The sequence below is a fragment of the Rhagoletis zephyria genome, unplaced genomic scaffold (genome assembly GCF_001687245.7).
Source record: "Rhagoletis zephyria isolate East Lansing unplaced genomic scaffold, Rhagoletis_zephyria_1.1 Rzeph_scaffold_03615, whole genome shotgun sequence".
NCBI classification, from domain to species: domain Eukaryota; kingdom Metazoa; phylum Arthropoda; class Insecta; order Diptera; family Tephritidae; genus Rhagoletis; species Rhagoletis zephyria.
Genome location: NW_016160698.1, coordinates 22373 through 43250, shown reverse-complemented (window position 1 = coordinate 43250; position 20878 = coordinate 22373). Strand labels below are relative to the sequence as shown.

Genomic DNA, 20878 nt, shown 5'->3' with positions numbered 1-20878 from the left:
GGAAAATAAAAGAAGTGAATATAATTAACAAGTAGTTGTCAGCGAAACTTAAAAAAGTCGAACGGCGAAGTGAAGAGCGGTCGTTGTGTCTACGTCCACGGCTAGAGTTCAACTGACTAACGAGTTCTGCTTACTCCCACTACTCCTGCTCGTTCCCACATACATACATATATGAAGGAATGCCCAAAGGCGACGCATTATAGGCAAAACACGAGTTTTTTATTCAAAATCGTAGATCTTCGCTTAGAAAAGAGATAATGGAATGCAGTATTTAACCCTTTAATGCAGAGTCTGTCATATATGAAACGCTTTTAACCCTTTCAAGGCAGAGGAAAAAGGTTCTCAATATGCTTTTGAACGTGCTTTTTCTCATGTTGACGTAGATATTAATCGTAGACAATTTTTCCATAGTAAAATAATAATAAAAATAAATAAATAAAAAAATGAAAATATTAAAAATAAAAATAAAAATAAATAAAAAGTAAAATTAAATAAAAAGTACATTGAAAACATATTGAGAACCATTTAGCCTCTGCCTTGAAAGGGTTAAAAGCGTTTCATATATGACAGACTCTGCATTAAAGGGTTAAATGCTGCACTTTCGTAAAGATATCGACCAGTATAACCATTTCTGTTATATAAATTTTTTTGTGAAAGCTGATAGTTTACGAGTTATTAGAGTTTAAAGGTAGCTTTTCTTTTTCTAATCTGGCCACTCGGTTACAGCAACCAATGTCCCAAGAATCGAGTCTTAAGATAAAATAAAGAGAAATCTTTCAGAAACAGTGCTAATTGTGTATTAAATATATGTTTTCTAGTGGAAAGGGAGCCAAAATCAAAAACTTAAAAAAAGTGACATTTTGAACGGTATTTTGAGGGTTAAGTTATTGTTGTTGTAACTTCTCTATAGTTTTCCTATATTATATGATCATTATCTTCACGATAAAAAAATTTTCATTCCATTATCTCTTTTCTAAGCGAAGATCTACGATTTTGAAAAAAAACTCGTGTTTTGCCTATAGTGCGACACACAGTGGGACGGCCCTATATAAGCTGCGGCCAAAAGTAGTAACCGTACTAGCAATTCGCTGAAATTTCGTATATGGGCTATTCGGCACTTAGGTTGAAGAAATGTGGAAAATGGTAAAATTCAACGGGCTACCACGCCCACAGCTCTTTTGGGTGGAAATAGTAAATGTTATCCGATTTTGATGAAATTCAGAGCATATGCTGGGTTTAACGAGAAAAGCTTAAATCTAAAACATCGCCAAAATCGGTTTACATTATCGTCCAGTAATTCTAGAAAAGTAGGCGGAAATTAAAAAAAAAACTTTTTTCAAGAAATTCCCTGTGCCCTGCTCGTTTAAGCCAAAGTTGTCCAACTTAGAAGATAATAAAGAGTTTCTTATTACGGCGCCCACCTCCTACCCTCCTACACAAATTTTTTGGCTCCAAGTACTAAATTTTATGTATTTTCGGAGAAAATGAACAGGCACATTTATTTTATTTCTAAAGAAGTTCCTATTTCTTATTTCAAAAATGACAAAACGAAAACATTTACACTATCTGTATACTAAATTATGTGCATGATATGTATCTACACTGAAACTTTCAATTTTACCCACATTTTATACAACGAAAGCTGAGCTAAGGCAAGCAGGACTATTGCTATAGAAAACGGCTCTCGTCCCAAGAAACGTCCATTTTTGGCTGAATGGTGATTGTGATTAATAGATTGGCGAGTCATTAATATCTACACCTTCTTTAATTTTCACATTATATTGCATATTATTAAATTTATGTACATATCAGAGACTTTCCTTTCAGCTCTACAATAAAAATTCAATAAATTTTACAAAAGGTGGGTCTATAAAAGGATGAATAGAAGCTGAACTCGCAGTTCCTCGCAGCTGGAACTACTTGAGATATGACAAGCATATTTAATGTTTCCTTGTCCTAAGTATAATTTAGCTCACTTCCTAGGTCCTTTTTAAAGTAAGCACTCGAAAATTTTTACGCTCACAAAATTATGTAGTTTCAAGGTAAACTGTTTTATACATCGCTTTTGCGAATGCGAATGTTGTGCAAGTGCACCGATAAAACGTATATCTGGCAAACAAAATCACAAATTTTAGCCAATATTTTTTGCCTGTGGGGTTGCGACGTTAGGTCGTATTACCCGGGCGCCGCACTATAGGCAAAACACGATTTTTTTTCAAAATCGTAGATCTCCGCTTAGAAATGAGATAATGGAATGGAATTTTTTTTTCGTGAAGATATATGATCATATAATATAGGAAAACTATAGAGAAGTTACAGCAACAATAACTCAAAATACCGTTCAAAATGTCACTTGTTTTTGAAATTTTGGATTTTGGCTCCCATTCCACTAGAAAACACTATATCTAATACACCATTAGCATTGTTTCTGAAAAATTTCTTTTTACTTTATCTTAAGACTCGATTTTTGGGACATTGGATGCCAAAAATGGTTATACTGGTCGATGTCTTTACGAAAGTGCAGCATTTAACCCTTTAATGCAGAGTCTGTCATATATGAAACGCTTTTTAACCCTTTCAAGGCAAAGGCAAAAGGTTCTCAATATGCTTTTGAACGTGCTTTTTCTCATGTTGACGTAGATATTAATCGTCGGAAATTTTTCCATAGTAAATAATAATAAAAAAAAATAAATAAATAAAAAATAAATAAAAACATTAAAAATAAAAATAAATAAAAAATAAAAATAAATAAAAAGTACGTTGAAAAGCGTTTCATATATGACAGACTCTGCACTAAAGGGTTAAATGCTGCACTTTCGTAAAGACATCGACCAGTATAACCATTTTTGNAAAGGTGGGTCTCATCCGAGGTTTTGCTGAATTTCTTCACTGGAAAGAGTTTTTGCGTGGTGGGTCCCAATCCCAGCGCAAAACCAATTGCTGGGAAGGAAGTAGTTTCGCAACCGAATACACGTTTATATAGCGAGCCGCTTGATCCAAGACAGACGCCCGATTGCAGCCGCACCTACTGGTGAACAGATGCTGCAGACTTCAGTGAGCCCCGAAACCGAATAAGTCGGAGTGGCCCCACCGAAGCTCCCTCTCTTTCTGCCGTGACCCAAAGCTCCACTCGGATTGGGTACCGCATCTCGCACATCCCAGATTGCGCGAACGGGGACGCAAGAGTCGGGATTGAGTGCAACTGTAACAGCATACCCAGCACAACCACTATACCCCATTGCACTCCACACTTCATTACGACTCCCATATTCCTGAAAAAGTAGATAAAAAAATAATTATTGATGCTAAACAACCAGAGGCTATACTCTGTTACGGCACGCTACTTTAGGAGCATCAGTGAATGCAGTCTGCATGACACCATAGGGTGCACTATGGCTAGTCATGTCGGCTGGGCTGGGTTTTTGCATTCACCACAGTTCCCTGCGCCATATCAGAGAAAAGTCATCCCTGTCAACAGACGGACACAAAAAAAAAATAAAAACAAAAGACAGCTACATAAAAAAAAGCTGGAAAAAAGCGTTAAATTAAATATTTAAAATAAACTGAGAATCGAATAAAAAAAAAATCCAAACTAAGAACTGAAATAAAAAGGAAATGAACAATAAAAAAACTAAGGCCGAATAGAAGGGCGCCACTGACGTTATTGGGACGCCCGGTGCTAGCCCACCCTCTTCCATGGCTACCGTTGCACCCTATTGTCGGTAGCCCCATCTAAAAATTCCTACATGCCTTCCTAACCCAGTAAAAAGGTCAACATTCCCATTGTATAATTAATTTATTAACAATTAATTTTTCTTAAAACTAATTCCTAACATCTAGCGAAAGGGTAAGTATACTTAATACCAGGGTTGGGCACGCTGCACTAAATTTTCAATGCACTGAGCAGTTCATTACCACTTTTCTTGTAGTGGTAGTGAAATTGAAATTACCATTAAATGCATAGTGGTGGTGAAAAAAATTTGTTACACTTAGTGGTAGTGAAATTTGAAATGCATTATCACTAAGTGCATAGTGGTAGTGAAAACTTTTTTTACGGATGTCTAAAATTTTTTTCACTACCATTATATGGTTAGTGGTAGTCACAAATTGTTTTCACTACCACTATGCACTATAGTGGTAATGCACTGCAAATTTCACTACCACTATATGATTGGTGGTTATACATTTTTGAACAAACCTGTTGTAAGGATATTAGACATTTTATAAATCAAAATGAATGTATATACATATATGTACGTGTGTGTGTCTTTTATAGGCATCCAAAGCAGGGTCGTTGCGAATATTCTCCTTCGCATTCGTAACCGCAGAGCTTCCGCATTAATTTTAACATTCGAATTCGGTTTCGCATTCGCAATAATCAATGCGGTGCTTTTGCGAATGCGAATGTTGTGCAAGTGCACCGATAAAACGTATATCTGGCAAACAAAATCACAAATTTTAGCCAATATTTTTTGCCTGTGGGGTTGCGACGTTAGGTCGTATTACCCGGGCGCCGCACTATAGGCAAAACACGATTTTTTTTCAAAATCGTAGATCTCCGCTTAGAAATGAGATAATGGAATGGAATTTTTTTTTCGTGAAGATATATGATCATATAATATAGGAAAACTATAGAGAAGTTACAGCAACAATAACTCAAAATACCGTTCAAAATGTCACTTGTTTTTGAAATTTTGGATTTTGGCTCCCATTCCACTAGAAAACACTATATCTAATACACCATTAGCATTGTTTCTGAAAAATTTCTTTTTACTTTATCTTAAGACTCGATTTTTGGGACATTGGATGCCAAAAATGGTTATACTGGTCGATGTCTTTACGAAAGTGCAGCATTTAACCCTTTAATGCAGAGTCTGTCATATATGAAACGCTTTTTAACCCTTTCAAGGCAAAGGCAAAAGGTTCTCAATATACTTTTGAACGTGCTTTTTCTCATGTTGACGTAGATATTAATCGTCGGAAATTTTTCCATAGTAAATAATAATAAAAAAAAATAAATAAATAAAAAATAAATAAAAACATTAAAAATAAAAATAAATAAAAAATAAAAATAAATAAAAAGTACGTTGAAAAGCGTTTCATATATGACAGACTCTGCACTAAAGGGTTAAATGCTGCACTTTCGTAAAGACATCGACCAGTATAACCATTTTTGTTATATATGTACAATAATTATTAATGATATTTGGGTATATCTGTCCTATTGATCAAACTGTAGGTATATCATTTTGGAAAAGTGAGGGTTCCACGCCGTAGAAAAGATACAATTTTTATTGGTCATATCTGTAAACGTTTTTTTGTTAAAAAAAATTTGGATTTCGATCAGTGATGAAAAAGTAGGCACAATAGTGCCATTTTGGCTCTTTCATCTTTCCCGTTTTGGAACAGTCATAAATTATAGAAATTTAGCATAATATGCCAATATATAACAAAAAATAAACTACAAAATCGTATTCTCTGACCTAAAATGACGGGTCGCGACCTCTAAATGAGCTTTTAAAAATCTGTAAAAATAGGCAATAATATTTCGCATAAGAACAAATAAAATTAGGGGTAGGGTAGCCATTTTTAAGGTCAAGGGGTTCATTCCATTATCTCTTTTCTAAGCGAAGATCTACGATTTTGAAAAAAAACTCGTGTTTTGCCTATAGTGCGACGCCTCTAGCCATTGTGTATCACAACTTTAAGTTATCGATGCAATTTTTTTTTAATATAACAATTTTTTTCAATACCACAACAATATTCCTTTTTTACCTATTACTACAACAACAAGAAAGTTATCACACAACAAAAACTTTAACGCTAATATCTCAGAAAGCAATTGCCCTTATTGCATCTAATTAGAGATAAAACTAAAACTTGTGTATCTTTTCTTTAATAAAGAGTTGAATATTTTTTTAACAGATTTTAAATAAGTAAGTTATTTTATTCTGAGGTCCCACAGACGTTTACTAGTAGTAGGTGGCTGTGTGAAAATTATGTTAGCATTCACAAGTAGTGGTCAAACCCCAGGAAGGGTTTGTTCCATCGTATCGCAATGTTTTCTAAACACGGTTAAAGTTACTAATACTTGGTGGAAATTAGTAGTATTTTTTCAATACTTTCGATTAACCTCAGGAAAATTTGGCGCTTAATATTTTAGTGGAAACTTTAACCATCTATAAGCCATTTTTTAAACAGTGGGTCAAAAAGGCCAGTTCTACTAGGAGTTGATGGGTAAAACTGTTGGAAAATAGTAGACCACCGTAGTTTTCAATCTATAACCCGCAAAAAATCGTAAGAACTCCGTAATTTAACATAACGGTAGATAAGATTATTACAAAAATTTATTAATAGCACCATAAATTACTCCAATAACTTAACTTTTGCAATTTTTTTTTATTTCTTTAAATTTAAATAGTACAAACGGATCTATAGAGAACATAGAGAACCAAGTACGTAAGAATTTAAGGTTGTTCTTAGCAAATGAAGTTGTTAATTGCAATTACAATTTTGTGCATTTTTATTCAAGTTAAAATATTACAATTTACAATTTAGATTTGATTACTATTCTAAGGGGTATTGGGTGTGAGTGATTTTAGGGGCGGACCCAGCAGCAATTCTTGGGGGGGAAATATTTTTCAACATATATCGTGTATATGCACTGCCGGAACCAAGTATTGGCACTGCAAATTTTTCACAATATATGCAATAATTTTTATTCTAATATTTTTCCGCCAGTTTTATATAAAAATATGGTTCATTCAACAACAAAAAACATTAAAATATAATTCCTAAACTTTGTGCAAAACTCGCGAAAATTCGGCAAATTTTCATCAAAATTTTCAACTTTTCAATCAGATTTTTTAGAATTTTTTTGAGTATGCAGTTTTGCAGCCCATTAAATTCTAGTAAAAAAATGCAAGTTCGGAGTTGGTCAAAAATCGCGTTGATTTTCGAGAATTTTTTTTGTTGAAGGTAATTTGCATTTTTTCCATATAATGTATTTTCGAAAAAAAAACTTCTTATGGAAGAGACTGCGTGAAAAAAAAAATTGTTAAAAAATCAACCATAATTCCTAGCTACTTAAAACTTGCACTTTATTATAATAAAATTGATTGGGCCACAAATCAGCATACTCGAAAAATTCTAAAAAATCCGATTAAAAAGTTGAAAATTTTGGAATTTTTCAAAAATGTTAATATCTTTTAGAATTCTAAGAATTTTCTATTTTTTACACACAAGTACCATGAATAAGAATTTTTCGACAATTTGTGATGTTTCACATTTTTACAAAATTCTCAAAATTTTGGAAAATATAAAAATTTCTAAAATCTCAATAATTCTGTACATTTCAAAATATTCTCACTTTACCAAAATTTCTAGAATCTCCCGGATTTAGATAGTTTTTGAAATTTTGGAAATTATCCTAAAAATAAGAAATCTCACGAAATTTAATAAGAAATCTCAAGAAATTTAATATTATTAATAGTTCCCCAATTTCCCCTACCTGGGTCCGCCACTGCTGATTTTATTGAACGAGACCGCATGAATGTTGAAATAATGTTTCCAGGGATTGATTGCAAGAGTTTTAGCAAATTTACAAAGATTTTAAATTACAAAAGAATTTAGATCACTTAATATTTTGGGATATTGTTTGCACAATATGTTTAAGTTAAGTGGTGATACTGGCCCCTATTATGAGTTTCATTCGATTTTCGACTGTGGTCGAAAGTGCTGAGCGAACGAATTTTCATTTGGTATTATGGCGCTCATTCGATGAAGAATAGCGCTATTGTGAATTTCGCTCGTTTAGGTTGTTCACAATAGTATATTTTTCACCGCTGAGAAGCTTTGTTTACAAATCGAGCAAACTAAATAGTGTGCTTATACATATTTATGTAAATTTGTTCTAATTAAAATGAAGTAAAAAAGAAAGCAAGTTTATAAAAACGTGGTAAAATGAGTACAACGAGTTCTGGTTCAACGATTCGTCAGAGGATGAGAGCTTAGTAAACTGGCCAGGAGTAGCAAATGTTTAAGAGAGTTTAAGTTTATTAGTCTTTCGAATATATTTTGATATAAAATATATTTAAGAAATTTGTCTACAGATTCATTAAAAAGTTCCGACCATCTAAAGAGGCGTTTGTGAGCCAAATCTATTTAAAATATTTTAAAACTATCAACAGCGCTACGATTTTGTTCTCAGAGATCGTGCCAACAGAGTATTGGGATTTTCTTTCACAAGTAAAACCAGCCTTTCGAGCTTGTGTTTAGTATTCACGATGTTAGAACTGCATGAAATTAATAAAAATTGTTTAAAATTAGTGTCTAGCCGCCAAAATGTAAGAAAACATACACAAAATCATAAATTTTTCACAATTTTCTAACACTTCGCTACACCATCGAAAGCAAAATTCTGTTCGACAGAAAATTCGATACTCAACGAAAATTTCGACGCGCTTGCATAGCTCATAATACGAATTTCACTTTCGATCTTCGATCTTCGATAGCCAGCGAAGATCGAAAATCGAATGCAGCTCATAATAAGGGCCACTTATTAAGAAGGATGATGATCGGTTGATGAATTCTCACGTTGGTAAAATAAAACTTCGCTCCTATGTACATATATGTTCCGGCGTTGGCTGGTGGATGACTCAATGACAAAGAAGGATGATGGCAATGCGGAAATTGCCTTTATTGGCTACACTGGAAGGCAGCTCCAGTGTGTCTATCGGTAACACTAGAAGTTGGAATGGAATATCCAAGCAGGGATCCTGCGAATCGATAACTCGCAGGGATGCGTTTAGAATTAGAGGATGTACGGTGATGCATTCTTTAAGAGTGCGCAAGTCACTTAATCATATGTATATACCTCAGAGCTTATTCTGTTCGCCCATCCCTTACCGCCAGTCACTCAAAATATTAATTTAAGTAGGAAGTAACAGTATTTAATTTAAAACTAATTCAAAAATTAAATAAATAGAATTATAATCTGAATTAGCATGGCGAATGCCTAACGCTGACGAGATGACATGATAAGATTAGTAGCCATATGGCTCTTTGGAATCTACCTTATGGGCATTAGCGCCGGCGTCGCCGCGGCCGCCGATTATTTTTGAAGTTAACCACGCCGCCGCCGCAAAGCCTGTCGGCGTAAACCTCTAGTCCGGACAATCCAAGTGGATGCCCTCAAATCGCAGTCCTTTAAACGTTTGCCGTGGTCGTGTTCGAAAGGTGGGTCTCATCCGAGGTTTTGCTGAATTTCTTCACTGGAAAGAGTTTTTGCGTGGTGGGTCCCAATCCCAGCGCAAAACCAATTGCTGGGAAGGAAGTAGTTTCGCAACCGAATACACGTTTATATAGCGAGCCGCTTGATCCAAGACAGACGCCCGATTGCAGCCGCACCTACTGGTGAACAGATGCTGCAGACTTCAGTGAGCCCCGAAACCGAATAAGTCGGAGTGGCCCCACCGAAGCTCCCTCTCTTTCTGCCGTGACCCAAAGCTCCACTCGGATTGGGTACCGCATCTCGCACATCCCAGATTGCGCGAACGGGGACGCAAGAGTCGGGATTGAGTGCAACTGTAACAGCATACCCAGCACAACCACTATACCCCATTGCACTCCACACTTCATTACGACTCCCATATTCCTGAAAAAGTAGATAAAAAAATAATTATTGATGCTAAACAACCAGAGGCTATACTCTGTTACGGCACGCTACTTTAGGAGCATCAGTGAATGCAGTCTGCATGACACCATAGGGTGCACTATGGCTAGTCATGTCGGCTGGGCTGGGTTTTTGCATTCACCACAGTTCCCTGCGCCATATCAGAGAAAAGTCATCCCTGTCAACAGACGGACACAAAAAAAAAATAAAAACAAAAGACAGCTACATAAAAAAAAGCTGGAAAAAAGCGTTAAATTAAATATTTAAAATAAACTGAGAATCGAATAAAAAAAAAATCCAAACTAAGAACTGAAATAAAAAGGAAATGAACAATAAAAAAACTAAGGCCGAATAGAAGGGCGCCACTGACGTTATTGGGACGCCCGGTGCTAGCCCACCCTCTTCCATGGCTACCGTTGCACCCTATTGTCGGTAGCCCCATCTAAAAATTCCTACATGCCTTCCTAACCCAGTAAAAAGGTCAACATTCCCATTGTATAATTAATTTATTAACAATTAATTTTTCTTAAAACTAATTCCTAACATCTAGCGAAAGGGTAAGTATACTTAATACCAGGGTTGGGCACGCTGCACTAAATTTTCAATGCACTGAGCAGTTCATTACCACTTTTCTTGTAGTGGTAGTGAAATTGAAATTACCATTAAATGCATAGTGGTGGTGAAAAAAATTTGTTACACTTAGTGGTAGTGAAATTTGAAATGCATTATCACTAAGTGCATAGTGGTAGTGAAAACTTTTTTTACGGATGTCTAAAATTTTTTTCACTACCATTATATGGTTAGTGGTAGTCACAAATTGTTTTCACTACCACTATGCACTATAGTGGTAATGCACTGCAAATTTCACTACCACTATATGATTGGTGGTTATACATTTTTGAACAAACCTGTTGTAAGGATATTAGACATTTTATAAATCAAAATGAATGTATATACATATATGTACGTGTGTGTGTCTTTTATAGGCATCCAAAGCAGGGTCGTTGCGAATATTCTCCTTCGCATTCGTAACCGCAGAGCTTCCGCATTAATTTTAACATTCGAATTCGGTTTCGCATTCGCAATAATCAATGCGGTGCTTTTGCGAATGCGAATGTTGTGCAAGTGCACCGATAAAACGTATATCTGGCAAACAAAATCACAAATTTTAGCCAATATTTTTTGCCTGTGGGGTTGCGACGTTAGGTCGTATTACCCGGGCGCCGCACTATAGGCAAAACACGATTTTTTTTCAAAATCGTAGATCTCCGCTTAGAAATGAGATAATGGAATGGATTTTTTTTTTCGTGAAGATATATGATCATATAATATAGGAAAACTATAGAGAAGTTACAGCAACAATAACTCAAAATACCGTTCAAAATGTCACTTGTTTTTGAAATTTTGGATTTTGGCTCCCATTCCACTAGAAAACACTATATCTAATACACCATTAGCATTGTTTCTGAAAAATTTCTTTTTACTTTATCTTAAGACTCGATTTTTGGGACATTGGATGCCAAAAATGGTTATACTGGTCGATGTCTTTACGAAAGTGCAGCATTTAACCCTTTAATGCAGAGTCTGTCATATATGAAACGCTTTTTAACCCTTTCAAGGCAAAGGCAAAAGGTTCTCAATATGCTTTTGAACGTGCTTTTTCTCATGTTGACGTAGATATTAATCGTCGGAAATTTTTCCATAGTAAATAATAATAAAAAAAAATAAATAAATAAAAAATAAATAAAAACATTAAAAATAAAAATAAATAAAAAATAAAAATAAATAAAAAGTACGTTGAAAAGCGTTTCATATATGACAGACTCTGCACTAAAGGGTTAAATGCTGCACTTTCGTAAAGACATCGACCAGTATAACCATTTTTGTTATATATGTACAATAATTATTAATGATATTTGGGTATATCTGTCCTATTGATCAAACTGTAGGTATATCATTTTGGAAAAGTGAGGGTTCCACGCCGTAGAAAAGATACAATTTTTATTGGTCATATCTGTAAACGTTTTTTTGTTAAAAAAAATTTGGATTTCGATCAGTGATGGAAAAGTAGGCACAATAGTGCCATTTTGGCTCTTTCATCTTTCCCGTTTTGGAACAGTCATAAATTATAGAAATTTAGCATAATATGCCAATATATAACAAAAAATAAACTACAAAATCGTATTCTCTGACCTAAAATGACGGGTCGCGACCTCTAAATGAGCTTTTAAAAATCTGTAAAAATAGGCAATAATATTTCGCATATGAACAAATAAAATTAGGGGTAGGGTAGCCATTTTTAAGGTCAAGGGGTTAAGTCAGGTAAGTATTTTAGGTATTTTCAAAAATCAAACTAAGTAAGTGGGGTAAGTATAAAAAAAAATTAATTAAGTTAAGCCGGTATTTAATCTTAAGTCTAGATCAGTTTGAAGTTCTATTTCCCCTATATCTCTATATTTATCCGTTTAATTTCGTCTTAGGTTCTTAATTCTTTCCTTTTAGGTTTATTATTATCAGTTATTTATATTAAGTTTTTGTTATATAGTAGCCATTTTTTTGATAATTTACATTTTCTTTAAGTTTCAGTTAATTAGATATTTTAGTCCCGGGTTAGTTTGTTTTGGTTTTACATTTCTTTTATTTAATTAATTTAAAGGTAATTTAATTTTGTTCAATTTAAGTTGGTTGTATTTTATTTGATTTAATTTTTTATTTTTATTTTATAAAGTGTTTATTAATTTTTTATTAACTTGATTGAATTCTCCGTTAATTGAATTTCGTTTTATTTTGCTTTATTTAAATTTTATTATTTTTAATTTTTTTATTTATTTTTTTATTTTTTTAAGGCAAGACTTTTCCCTGCAGGTGAAGGCAAGAACCCAGCCTAGCCGCCATGACTAGCCACAGTGCTCCCTTTGTGTCATGCCGCCTGCACTCACTACCGCTCTCACAGTATGCGTGCCATAACAGTTGGCGCCCAACGGGGTAGCCTGAGGTCTGGTCAGGTTGACTGGTCCTGACTGGCACATGAGGCTTCACCAACCCGCAAGTCCCAGGGGGGCATGTATTTACTGTCCCTTGCTGCGTTGCGGCGGGATGAATGGAGCTGAGTGTCTGGTTCGGATCGGTCTTCTTGGTCAGCAACTGAAGGCTTCTCCGAGACTTCACGTCACGTCCCCCGGAGTTTAGAATTCACCCGGTGAGGCAGTGATAAACGCACTTAGCTTTTTGGAGGTTGAATTTTTTTTCTCCAACTTTGTTCAGTGGTCCGATATGTGGGCATGGGAATTGGGGATAAATTTAGTCCGCTAAGTGAAGTTTAGTTTACATAGATTTTTAATTGTTTTTTTTTCTCTTTTTTTTGTTGAACCTCTTCCTTTTGAAAAAAAAAAAAATAAATATATATAAATTTTTCTTTTGAACCCAGCTCACTCCATAGGTCGGCGCTGGCGCTACTGAGTGCCTACGTATCGCGATGGAGGACTCCAACCACGACTGACTATCTGGGTCTCAGTCACCCCACATGTCTCGGGGGGCATGCGTAAACTGCCCTTTGCTGCATTGCGGTGGGATGCACTGAGACCGAAAGATAGTTCAGCAACTTGTACGCGAAGGCCAGTACACCCTTCAACTCTGAAGGGGCATTCCACTATGCCGGCTTTTTATTGCGGATGGGTGTGCTGGACCAAATAGCGATAACGTTTTTTTTTTGTCTATGTGTTGTATCTTAATTTTCGTAGACCTGTGCCTTCCTAATATTAGGGGGGTCAGCATTCCCATTGATCTTGATAAATATATTAAATAATCAACCATACCCCAATTGGACTTTTCCCTTACACGTCTATGACCATGTATATATTCAACTAACCCACTTGATATGCCTATTTAATAAAAATATTTTTTTATTGATTTTTTGCTGTTTCGTGCGTATATTTATATTCAGTACGCGGCTGAATAATTAAGGTATCCACAAACCTATACGATTCTCTCGGTGCGAATCTGTTCCGAAAAAATTTACAACTGTGCCGACCATAGTTTTAAATGAGGAACCACACACTTATAAGATTTTGCTGCAGCGATTTATTCGAACATTCACAGTTCTTCTTTTGGTCGTGCCGAAATCGCAGACTCCGCGTTTTGAGAACTAAAAAGGTCAATAGAAGGATTTTACAACATTAAAACAAAATTGAACGTAAGAAAACAAAACATATTTGATGTAGAAAAGTTAAGAATTTTATTTTTTTTTTAATATTTTTTGTTTGTCTATAAATTGACCGTTTTTACTGCAATAAAATCGCACAGATGTGTTCGTACTTGCGTTTTCGCAGCAGTAACGTCTGTAGCATCAAAAACGGTGCAGATTCGTTGCAGTAGAATCGCATAGGTGTGTGGATACCTTTATGATTGATATTTTTGTTTTTTTTGTCGCGATCGGGTTCGGTAACCGCAGCACTTGGCTTAATCTCGAATTTTTTATTTTTTATTTTATTTTGAATTTTTTTCGGACTTTCAATTAAGCTAAGGCTATCAAAGCAAGCCTAACTTAATAAACATTTTTTCCTCGGACTTTCGATTTGGTTTGAGCTCTGGGGGAGCCAAGCCTTACGCACAATGAAAGATTTTAATCTGAACTTGTCTCGACTTTAAAGGTATCCACACACCTACGCGATTCTGTCGGTGCGAATTTGTTCCGACAAAAATTACAACAATGCCGACCATAGTTTTAAATGAGGAACGACACACTTGTACGATTTTGCTGCAGCGATTTATTCTCATATTCACAGTTCTTCTTTTGGAAGGATTTTACAATATTAAAACAAAATTAACCGTAAGAAAACAAAACATATTTGATATAGAAAAGTTAAGAATTTTATTTTTGTTTGTCTATAAATTGACAGTTTTTGCTGCGATAAAATCGCACAAATGTGTGCGTACTTGCGTTTTTGAAGCAGTAACGCGTGTAGCATCACAAACGGTGCTGATTCGTTGCGACAGAATCGCATAGGTGTGTGGATGCCTTAAGAGACAACATTTTTGATATACATATCTGTCTTTGGCTCGATTTAGATCACTCGCGTGATGGATAGGCAGCTTATACAAACGCGCAGTGCTTCAGTTAGAGGTAGTGGCGTTAAGTCAAGAGGGACCGGGAGGAATACCAGTCCCGCTATGCCAGCAAATAATCGTCCGGTGATGTATTCACCTCTTTCTGACTATACTGGAGGAGTTGCGCCTCCAATTCCAATGGCCAATCCCGCTCCGGTTTGGTAGCCGTAAAAGTTCCAATTTACTTGAAACCTCACCGCCCGGGACTTCGGTCCAGAATATTTCCGCTACCTCCATGACTATGTATGCAGTAGATTCGTGCGTGGGGGTGCTACATCAGCTCTTACGTACTTCGCAAGAAGAAATGACAGCTGAAATGAGAACAATGCGAGAAAATATGAACGCATTAAGTGCAGTAGTAACTGCATCTCAAACCGCACCCAATGAGCCTAGGAAGTTTTCTTCTGTCAGACGCAATCCGACACAAGGCACTTTGAATAACCGACCACATTTCACTACCAATATTGTCATTAAGCCACAGGATTGGAGGGTATCCTATGACGGCACGGGAAGTGTTTGGGACTTTCTCTTTAAACTAAATACGTTGTGTGAGCGCACGCAATGTACTAACGAAGAGTTAATGGTAAGCTTCCACCTATTTTTGTCAGGGCGAGCTGAGGAATGGTACTGGTGGTTCACTAGGCAAAATCCAGATGCGACTTATCCCTTTTTGTGTTATTCTATCAGGCGAGAATTCAGCACCTTAAAGAGTGACCATGAGATCATGATACTCGTCGTCAGAAGGCTAATGACCTGTATGATACGTTTCATACAGAGAAAATATTGAAGAGGAATGTCAACAGTAGCCTGAATTTGATGCTTTTCAATGCTGGTGCGCAAACCCTACATGACATACGTGATGTTGCTATGAAAGGCGAACAGATCCTGAAGGAAACCAGGAGCTTGGTACCGAACTATTCAGGACGGCATGTCAACGAAACCATGGCTATGACACCGGATGAATGGACAAGAGGAATGGATTGAGAAGGTAATCCACAAGTGGAAGCGCAAAATTTCCAGAGGACTAGGAAACCGGACTACTCAGGAATACAGTGTTGGAGCTGTGACAAGATAGGACACTGTTATATATATTTCGAGGAAGTGATTCGGAACGTGTTCTGCTTCATGTGTGGATAGAAGGGGGTGGTCACTCCAAGATGCCCCATAGATCATCGACGACAGGGAAACCGGAACCCGAGCGAGAAGGCACGAAGCGGGGCACGAAGCGGGGAGTATAGGAGCAGTAGCCTCCTGTCCTTAACCAAAAAGTAGCGCACTCACAGCCAGAAACGATCCTTTGCATGGAGATATCAGTAGTTCGGAGAGTAGCACCAGTCCATCGAGTGTCGCCACGGGTCATTATAACCTTCCCAGATAGTTCCGATAGTTCTGAATCCGAGTGTATGTTGCCAGACTCAATTCCCAGTTAGTTTAGAGCAAAGATAATAGGATTATGAACGGATAAGGGCGGATACTTTCCAAGAAGAACCCAAATTTGTGGTTTCTGAAAATATTCTACAGTGTATGACAAGATACTCTAGCCGAGTAGATATGCGAAAACTTCTGCATAGCCCTAAAATTTGTATAACGCCAGAGGAAAGACTGCATTAAAAGACTGGATTAAAAAACACGATAGTCTCATATTTGGTATATTGGATTCCGGAGAAAACGTTTCCATTCTTGGAAATGGATGTAAAGAATTCCTAAAAGGAAAAAATTTAAAATATAATCCTTTTCCCGTGTTTGTTTACACCGCTGGCGAAAATCAGCAGAAAATACTCGGCTCGATATCTTTATCGGTTACCTTTAAAAACATTACGAGGACTATCCGCCTTTACTAATCCAAGAGGCATACCTGGGAGTTGATTTCTGGAAGGCATTTGCGTTAGCCCCCGATGTATTCCCAACTAGTGATGTGCTGAATTGTCGGTACCCAATACTGAAAAAAGATTTCGGTACCCAATACTTCCTTTTCAGTACCCGATACCGATTTTTTACATCAAACCTTCGCCATTATATGCATTTCAAGGTTAGAAAAAGCTTTTATTATTAGAAAAAAATTTCATTACTAATTTATATGATAAAACATTTGAACTTATCGCAGCAGAGAAATATTATTTTATCAGTTTTAACCTTACTCGATCCAAGGTTCAAGAAAAATGCTTTGACGGATGAAGAAGCCTTTCAGGGGTGAGAATCTGTAACCAGTTAGCGACAAGTTTCGGAGCGATATCGCACTTGTTGACGTAAAAATATTTCATATCATACACCAACAAAACCGATACCGATTCAAACATATTACAGAATCTGTAGGCCTGGTTACAAAAATGATATCGTCCGATTTAGCTGAAACAAAAATGCTTCTAACAAGGAAGAGTTTCTCTACATTATGGCCTCGAACCGGCATATATACATCTTTCATTTGAATCAGTTCTCTGAGCTCTATTGGCTCCTACATTCTTGTTTTGATAGGCGTGTCTCCCCTGAACGGTTTTTTTTTTACATATTTTTGACCTATGTGCGCATTTATTCGAAACTTCAATGTTTCGGTACCGAGTGTCGAGGGTATTGGATACCTTTTAAATCGGTACCGAATATCGATCAATACTTAAAAGTATTGACTCAGCATATCACTACTCCCTTCCACATGAAGATGACCCAAATTTCCATCATCTCACACCAGATACGAAAATAGCATCGCAAGAAGTACAGGAGTTTCCATCATTCGAAAAGCTAGGACTAGGTCAAACCAGTTTAGTGACTCACCATATAGACACGGGTGATGCAGTGCCGATTAGAAGCATGCATTTTTCTCTTTCCCCGCCGAGGCAAGCGGAAGCATATAGTGCAATTGAAGGGCTACTCAATATGGGAGTGATTGAGGAGTCGAATCCACCATGGTGTAGTCCTGTGGTGTTAGTCCGGAAACCAGACAAAGTCAGGCTGTGCATAGATTCCAGGAAGGTGATCGCGGTCACCAAGAAGGAGTCGTATCCGTTACCCTATATTAATGGGCTGTTGAGCAGGTTAAAGGATACATACTTTATAAGTGGTATTGATTTGAGGGAGGCTTTCTTTCAAATCGAATTAACGGAATCGTCTAAAGAAAAGACGGCATTTGCGGTCCCAGGAAAGCAATTGTACCACTTGAAGTAATGCCCTTTAACTTGTGCAAAGGACCAAAAACAAAGAGTCGGCTGATAGATAAAGCTATTCCTTCGAGATTGCGGGAAAACGTCTTCGTCTACCTGGATGACGTGATGGATTTGGAAATGCTGAAGGAAGTGGCGAAATGCTTACGGGATGTAGGACTCACTATCAACGTAAAGAAGAGCAAGTTCTGCCAGAAGGAAGTTCGGTATCTCGGGTACCTGATAGGGAATGGATGTTCTGATTCCAAAGTCTCCTGGTCAGGTTCCTAGGTTGATAGGAATGGCAAATTGATACAGTTCATTTATTACCAATTTCGCAGATTTGGCTGGTCCCATGACAGAATTCCTCCGAAAATCCCCTGGTCCATTTAAGTTAATTCCGGAGGTGGTCGAAGCATTTGGCAAACTTAACGATTCACTCATGATCAAATGTGATGCATCCAAAATAGGGGTAGGAGCTGGAATGCCTCGTCGCAATAGTTAGTGTGAAGCGTTTCAGACCATATACTGAAGGATAGCCTTTTCGGATAATTACTGAACATTCAAGTCTCAAGTGGCTAATAACACAAAAAGACATGAGGCAAGATAGTGACTGGCAAGATAGTCACTTTTATTGCAATGATACAATTTTAGGATGGAGCATTGCAAAGGTTCTTTAAATGGTGTGCCGGACACCCTTTCGCGTTTTGACGTGGACGAATTGTCTTGTACTACACCTTTGCATCACCGGAATTCGACGGCGTACAGTATTCGAATCTTCGTGAAACAATTAAAAAAAATTACGAAGAGCTACCCGATCTACACATAGTCGACAATAGAGTTTACAAAAGAGTGATGTTTCGAAGAGGTGTGGAAAAGGAAGAGGATTCGCTCTGGCGTTTGTGGTTACCGGAAGCAAAAACCGAGCTTGCAATCAAATGCTCACACGATTCCAATGCTAGATACCATGGAGGTTGGCAGAAAACTTTAGAGCGTGTTCGGCAGAAATATTTTTGATCGCAAATGGCAAAGGACATACGCCTTTATGTGAACCGATGCGAAACCTGCAAAGCCGTGAAAGCCACCAATCAAGGGTACAGACCACCTATGGGAAATGCCTTCGTATCCGAGAGGCCATTCCAGAGGCTTGCGATTTCTAAGGACCATATCCAGGATCAACGCGAAGAAACCAATTTTTGTTCATAGTGCTAGACCATTTTTCCAAATACGTATTTTTGAAGGCGATGCAAAACCAACCGTCGGCTAATGTAATTAGCTTCTTTAGTACACAGATTTTTCAAGCTTTCGGGATGCCTCAATTCGTCCATAGTGATAACGGGAAACAATTCATTCCGAAGGAGATGCAACAGTTTTTTAAAAACTGCGGGATTGTTCGCATTAAGACGGGGTTACACTCACCGCAGACTAATGCCTCTGAACGAGTGAATAGAGAGATTGATTCGAAAGTTATAATCTTTCTGAAAGAAAAGCAAGATCACATGGACTGGGACAAACATATTCCCGAAATTCTGTCAGTTTTAAGAAGCGATTACCATACGTCGATTCAGAGCTCGCCATACTTCGCCTTATTTGGACAAAATATGATACAGCATGCGTCAGTTCATAACATACTGGAGAAACTGGGTAGCCTAAGACAAGATGAAGTCCCGATTACAAGCAGAGCTGACAAACTAGCAATCATTCGCGAACACATATGGAAGAACCGTGAGCCAGCGCAAGACAGAGCTGCCAACACTTACAACAAACGTACCAGGGTTGTGAATTACCGGCAAGGACAAGAAGTACTTATTCCGGAAAAACTTTGCAATTTTAAGCAAGGCATAAATGCAAAATTCTTGCCTAAATACATAAAGTTTCGTGTTCTGCGAAAGGTAGACAATGCTTTGTACGACTTAGAGGAGTTGAATGGTAAACCGATGGGTAGGTTCCATGCATCTGACATCCGGCCGTGACAATGTCATCCGTCACGAAGAGCGATCCGAAAGCAAAGCATTTTTTCCCCCAATTTAATAATCACGTTTTTCTAAAATTTTTATGTATACACGTTTTTGCATATTCCAACTTAGCGATAGGGTAAAACCTTGAACACCCGCAGACTGCCCGGGGTTCAACTTTGCATGGCTTTTCGTCGAAGATAAGTCAAGTATGGCTGGACTAGCGGAGGGGCTGTATTGTGAAGACTCTAGCCCACGAATGTGAATCGAGTATCTTTTTATACCCGAGCGCACTTGTGCACAAGGGTATATTAATTTTGTTCACATAACGGTTGTTTGTAACAGCCAAAACGAATCGAGATAGATGTAGACAAATGTATACATAAATGATCAGAATGAAAAGAGAAATCGATTAAGCCATGTCTGTCTGTCCGACTGGAGTGCGATGGGGTATAGTCGTTGCGCTGGGTATGCTGTTACAGTTGCATGGCTATACTCAATCCCGACTTTTGCGTCCTCGTTCGCGCACTCTGGGCAACGTGAGCAACCCATGTGCGAGATGCGGTAACCAATCCGAGTGGAGCCTTGGGTTACGGCAGAAAGAGAGGGAGCTTCAGTGGGGCCACTTCGACTTATTCGGTTTAAGGGCTCACTGAAGTCTACAGCGTTGGTTGCGAAACCACCCCCGTCCCAGCAATGGGTTGTGCGCTGGGCTTTGGACCCGCCACGTAAAAAGCACTTCCAGTGAAGAAGCAAGGCAAAGCCTCGGATGAGACCCCCCCTTATGATGACGACCACGGCAAACGTTTAAAGGACTACGATTTTAGGGCATGCACCTGGAACGTCCGGACCCTTAATGGGGAAGGTGCCTCTGCCCGGCTGGTTGATGTCCTCGTAAGGACAAAAGCTGACATCACCGCCATCCAAGAAATGCGTTGGACGGGGCAAGGCAAAGAATGTCTGGGGCCTTGCGACGTCTACTACAGCTGCCATGTAAAGGAGCGCAAATTCGG

The 20878-nt window shown here is 37.6% G+C and overlaps 1 long non-coding RNA gene across 1 annotated transcript; it reads right to left on the bottom strand.

Moving 5' to 3' along the window:
* Positions 1 to 17281: 17281 nt before the first annotated feature.
* On the bottom strand, positions 17282 to 17417 carry LOC108369334 (uncharacterized). Its single transcript, XR_001848488.1, has 2 exons — positions 17388 to 17417; positions 17282 to 17355 (listed from the first exon to the last, which is right to left on the bottom strand). It is a non-coding gene; the product is annotated as an uncharacterized LOC108369334 (long non-coding RNA).
* Between the last annotated feature and the right edge of the window lie 3461 nt (positions 17418 to 20878).